This window comes from Canis lupus, chromosome 17, assembly GCF_048164855.1.
Source record: "Canis lupus baileyi chromosome 17, mCanLup2.hap1, whole genome shotgun sequence".
Taxonomy (NCBI): domain Eukaryota; kingdom Metazoa; phylum Chordata; class Mammalia; order Carnivora; family Canidae; genus Canis; species Canis lupus.
In genome coordinates, this window is record NC_132854.1 from 2,101,717 (window position 1) to 2,107,812 (window position 6,096).

Consider the following 6,096-nt stretch of genomic DNA (forward strand, 5'->3'; position numbering starts at 1 on the left):
AAACCAAGTCAAATAGCAAAGGACAAACTGGCGGAAGTCTGCGTTACATCTCTCAGTGATAAAGGGCCCATCTCCCTCACCTATAAAACGATCTCAAAAATAGAGGGGAAGGAAAGGCCAAACATCCAATGGAAAAATGGACAACATACATAACAGTCCACAAAACACAATATGCAGAAGGCCCTTAACATATGAAAAGATGTTCAACTTCACTCATGAATACAGATTAAGTCTCAGACACACCAGGATACCTACCATATCCCACTCATCACGTGGACAAAAATTCAGAAGTGTGAGCACACACCCCAGGACAAGCAGGCATTTGTGTGCACCACTGGTGGGAATGCCAACAGTAGCACACCTGTGGCAAAAACCTAGGAGAACTGTGCATACACACTTTCACCCAGAATCCCACCTCCAGAAACTAACCCTGACAAACACTTCTTCACAAGTACACGAGGCTATTCACTGTGATGTTATTTCTAATTGCAGTGTATGACTTCCCAAGTGCCCTTCTGTAAGCAACCAGTTAAAGGATCCACAGTACAGCTACCTGATGTATTAGATGGTTGCCAACAGGAAAATTTTATAAACTAATAAAAGGTGAGTTCCAGGATATACTTCAGGTTTTTTAAAAAACGGAAAATACATAAGAGTATATATGCTACACTACCTTTTGCCTAAAAAAGGATCGAAGGCACCTGAGCGGCTCCATCGGTGAAGCGTCTGCCTTCAGATCCCGGGGTCTGCTTTCAGATCCTGGGGTCCTGGAATTGAGCCCCACATCAGGCTCCCTGCTGAGCAGGGGTCTGCTTCTCCCTCTCCCTCCCTCCATTCATTCTCTCTCCCTCTCTCTCTCAAATAAATGATTAAAAAACTTCAAAAAAAATAGAAATAAATTTAAAAAGAAGTTTCCCTAAGAACTGGACTGACTATCCACACTTTGTACAATGTATTCTAAGGACAAAAATCACTGCAAAGAAATCCTGAATTTTTCTTGTTTATTTTTGGCAGTGGTGTTGGCATGGTGATTCTGAAATGAGTTTGTGCCCGCTACAGGGTAGAGCAAAGAGCTGACACAGGTTGAGCTTCGGGAAACCCAGAGCCTCACCGTGAGAGAAAGGAAAATCAAACGTGGACAACCCGGTGCTGTGGGGCCTGAGTGGGAGCACGAGTGTGAATCTGTAACTTCCAGCGCTGTCCTCTCCGCAGACCACAAGCGATGGCTCACCTGCTCCCTGGGACTCTGCTGTAAATATCAGAGCATATCTCTCTGTCTTCTCTGTCAGAAGGCCGAGAAGTACTTAAGACAAGTGAGGTGCTCCTAGGAAATGGAGGGGCTCCTGTGAGCCAGACTCGGAACAGTTTGGTTAAAAAGAACAGTGATGGTAACAGATTAGAATACACTGAATTAAAAGCAATAACTGAATCTACAATGAATTATCTTTTAAAGGCTAGATAAATTCTTCTTCACAAAAGAAAGCCAGTTAATAAGCGTGGCAGAGACGAGAGAATTGGAGTATCCCCATTCTGCAACCACGGCTGATCAAGGTTATTGGGGAATGGAATATTCATGCAGCTTTGAATGGTCATCCCATGGGTTTCTTACCAACTTCCCAAAGGACAAAGTTATTCACACCGGAGAAATGTGGTAGTTAAATCTGGTGAATTCTTTCTTAGAGTCTCCCGTTGCCGTGATGCAGGGACCACATGCATCTGTCACCTCTGCAGCAGCCTCACCAAAACCTGCGACCCGCATCGACCCACAAGGGAAACACTAGACCATCCGCACTGTGGACATCTCATAAGACAACTCGCCTGGACTCTGTGGTGCTGATGTCTTGAACAACAACAAAAAAGCAGTGAAGACCATTCTGGATTAAGGGAGTAAGAGACACGTTACAAACAACTGTACTGTGAGATCTTTAATTGTTCCTAGATTGAAAAAAAAAAAAAACATATACAGGACATCAGGGTGACAACTGGGTAGAGGGGAATATGGAGCAGCCGTGATTTCTGGAGGACAACACAGCTCTGTAAGGCCAGAGAAAACCCTTGTTCCCAGGAAAGGCTGACGTGTGCACGTGTGCATTCTCCACTGCAAACTACATAGGATGATGTGCAGATTAGACTGTGCACATGTGTGAATTTGATGGAGGGCAGTTCTCAAGAAAGCAGCAGCCCAGACGCAGAGATGCAATGTCTTGTACCATCTGGACGGAAGGCGGCTTGGAGAGTCAGGCACCTTGGCGCGTCCGCTTCTTGCCCCGTGAAACACCAAGGGATATGGTTGCCGGGAACCAGAACACAGCCCAGACGGTTTCTAGTCTGAGAAATAAAGCCCCAGAGCTAATGAAGTATTATGTAAAAACACTGAGGTTAAGTGGAAAACAACAACAACAAAAAATGTGTCCCGCCGTGTGACCCGCCACGGGCTGCTACAAGACCCAAGTGGGGGGGGGGGGTGCGCTCTGTGGACCTCGGTGGGTGCCCCTGGTAGCCGCCCGCCCACAGGAGAGACTTCTTCTCTGCTGCAGGTGCCTCTCGCTGTCCCAAGCCACACGTGGAGCAGGGACACGGTGCAATGTCACCATCAGGAGCCAATAACAGTTGCCCTGCAAGCACAAGGACCAGGATAAACATGTTTCGACGTCACAGACTCGCACACGCACGCTGGGCATTAGCGCTCTTCCACTCCCGTGTTTAGTCCTGTTATGAGAGTCTCCTGACATTACACACCTGAACACATGCCCACACGGAAGGACGTGTGGTGACCGTGTTCTTGGCGCTGCTTACAGGGCTGGTTTTAGTTGGAAGTGTTAATACCGAATGACCTTTATCTGAAGGGTATTTTAAGGAGAGAAAGCAATTTTCCGTAATACGGTTGCCATAGCGATTGGCCCTAAAAAGGCCGGGAGAGAAATGATGCACGTCTGTAATCACCAGCCACTGCCACAACTAATGGTCTGGTAAAGCAGCATTCGGGGATTAATTTGAAGCAGAATAGATAAGCGGGTTTCTAAAAACTTCAAGGAGAAGGAAAAGAGGAAGAAGGACCCCGCAGCACTTGCACAAGCAGGGTCATGGCGATGGGCACTGCGCCCTGCTCGGGGGCACGGGGGCCGCAGGGGAAGGGCTCAGTCAGTGTATGGGGAGCCGGCGGGTTCCTGGAGGAGCTGGGAGCAGCGGCCTCCCAGGGAATGGAGCCAGTGCCCCTGGGACCATCTGCTGACCCCAAGGCCATCTGCTGGGGCAGGGAAGGCACCAGACAACACGGAAAATCACGTTGTGTCAGAAAGCAGGAAGGTTCTCAAAGATGAGTGGTGACATGCCAGAGGCGTGGGGGTCCACATGCAGGGGCCTCCCCTGGCCAAACTTGAGAGAATTCAAACACCTAAGTAAATCCTGGTAGCGACAGACCACAGCGCATGAAACCACTGGACCGTAAGTCCACACAGACGTGAATGAATGAATGAATAGAAGTTTAATGAGAACACTTAGCTAATTTCAAAGCACCAACACACAAAACACTAATGAAGGAGGAAGAGAGAGGAGTGTACAGTGGACAACCCAAGGTGATGTCATCTTAACCAAGTGATTAAAATAGCCCCAACAGCAACAAGCCACTTAACGTGACACCTGACACACGCGGTGACTAGATGCAGCACTACGTCTGTGATGCCCACACCAAGATTTGCAGCCTGAATGCATTCATGATGATGCATCAGACAAACTCCAAATAAGGAACATTCTACTAAACAACTGCCCTGTAATCTTCTAAAGTGACTTCTCCATGACAGCCCTGGGAAGCCTGAGGATTGTTCCACACTGAAGGAGACGAAAGGGACCTGATGGCTGCATGTAAGATGAGCTGAACCAGATCCTCTGGGTAGGTACAAAGGACATTGGTAAGAGAATTGGCAAAATTTGAGTGGGGTTCGAGGATTTGATGGTAAAGTTGGTATTAATCTCCTGATATTGAGAATTCGATTATGATTATCTAAGAGAGTATCTTTGTTCATTGGAAATGCCTGTTTTACAGCAGCAACTTACTCTACACTGGTTCAGTGGGGAAACAACTTTTGTGCTAGAACTTGCAACTTTTCTGTAAGTTTGAGAGTGTTTCAAAAAACAGGTTTAAGAAAGAAGGCAAATGGGGACAGCTGGGTGGCTCAGAAGGCGAAATGTCTGACTCTTGATTTCAGCTCAGGTCATGACCTCAGGGTTGTGGGATCCAGCCCCATGTCAGGCTCGGTGCTGTGAATGAGTCTGCTGGAGATTCTCTCCCTCTGCCCCTCCCACCTCTCTCTCTCTCTCTCTCTCTCTCTCTCTCTCTCTCTCTCTAAATTGTATCTTAAAAGATAAAAAAGAAGGCAAATTACTAATATCAGAAATGAAAGCTGGGACATCACACGGACATTAGAAGGATAATAGCAGAAAACCATGAACAATTTAATGTCCACGAATGTGATAAACTGGATGAAAATGATCAATTCCTGGAAAGACACAATTTGCTAGAACTCACACAAGAAAAAACAGAAACCAACTTTCCAAAACAGAAAGCATCAGACCCAAATGGGCTCACTGGTGAATTCAACCAAACCCTTGAGGAAGAAATCGTATTAATTTTCTACAATCCCTTTCACAGGATGGAGGCAGTGGGGACAGCCATTCTTCGTCTCCTGTTGGCTGTGGGCAGGGCTTTGCACAGCAAAACCAGGAGTTTGAGTGAAAAAAAGCATGACCAAAGGGTGGAGGATTTGCTCTCTTTTTGGAACTGAGAGCATTTATCCAGAAATGGAAGTCAGCACCTCGCTGCACCCATGAGATAGAACCGTGGCCCTGGCTGGGATCCCACCCTCCACACTACCTCAAGATGAGTCTGGTCAGTTGGAGCCACACCGCTGGATGCAATGGGTCATACGTGATGCAGTGATGCAATCCTGGGCCACAGCCGCTGGGGGCAGGTTTCCCGGTGCCCGGGAAGACCCCGCACCAAAGGAAGCCAGCCATCATCACGGTCTTATTCTTGACCTTGTCGCCACCAGTCACCTCCACTTCACACGCTTGTCCCCAGTCCCCCGCCCCTCCCCTCCAGGCTAACCCCTCGCCTCTGCCCTGTCCCCACCCGTGTCCTCCTGTCTCTCCTCACCCAGCTTATTTTCCAAAGTCCTCTAACTAGATCTCCCTCTAGGCGTCGTTAACCCTTCCGTCTCCAATTGGCATGCTTGCTTGGCTAAATTGCAACCTGGCTGAATCCAGTTCTCCATCCTGGCTGCACCCACGCTCACAAGGTTGAAGGACAAGAGGAAACCTGCAATTGCGCCCACTGTTCTCACTTTAGATTCATGAAGGTCTGGTGCACACAGCCCTACATGCCTCTGTCTACCTGTTCCTGACTTTCCACGGTTGCTGGCAGTCACCTGCAGGCCCTGTTAACCACACATCCTGACTGAGTTGGTGTGCCGTGAGCTCCCAACAAGCTCCTGGGGGAGGCTGGTGCAGCTGGAACCACGATACTCAGTACCCACGGTCCTAGATGGAGACTTGCAGCCAACTCTGTCCTCAAAGTTCCAGTGACATTGTGTTTACTTTCTGTTGCAGCCATAACACTCAGCAGCACAACACAACACATATGTGTTAGTTCTGGAGGTCTCATGTGGCTACAGGGAAGGTGCTGGGGAGACTCCACTCCTTGCCTTTATGCAGTTGCTAGAAGCACCTGCCCCTGGTCTCACAGCCCCCTCTCCAACTGCAAGAGTAGCAGCATTGCCTCCTCCACCTTCCCTCCACAGGATCCTCTCCCTCTGACCTCCATCACTGCTGCGAGAGTGTGCTTCTCAGGGCCCAGGTGACAATCCAGGATAGTCTCCCCACCTCAGGGATGCTGCATGCACGGCATCTGCAAAGTGACTCACGTCACAGGTTCTGGGGATCCAGATGCCAACATCTCTGGGGCTGTCCTCCTGTCCCTTGCCCATCCTCTACTCTCTCCCTGCTGAGGATGGGGCCTTGCTCAAAGATTCCAATGGTTTCCCTCCACCCCCACGTACCTGGGCATGTGTGGTGTTTCACGATCTCCCCTCACATCTGCAT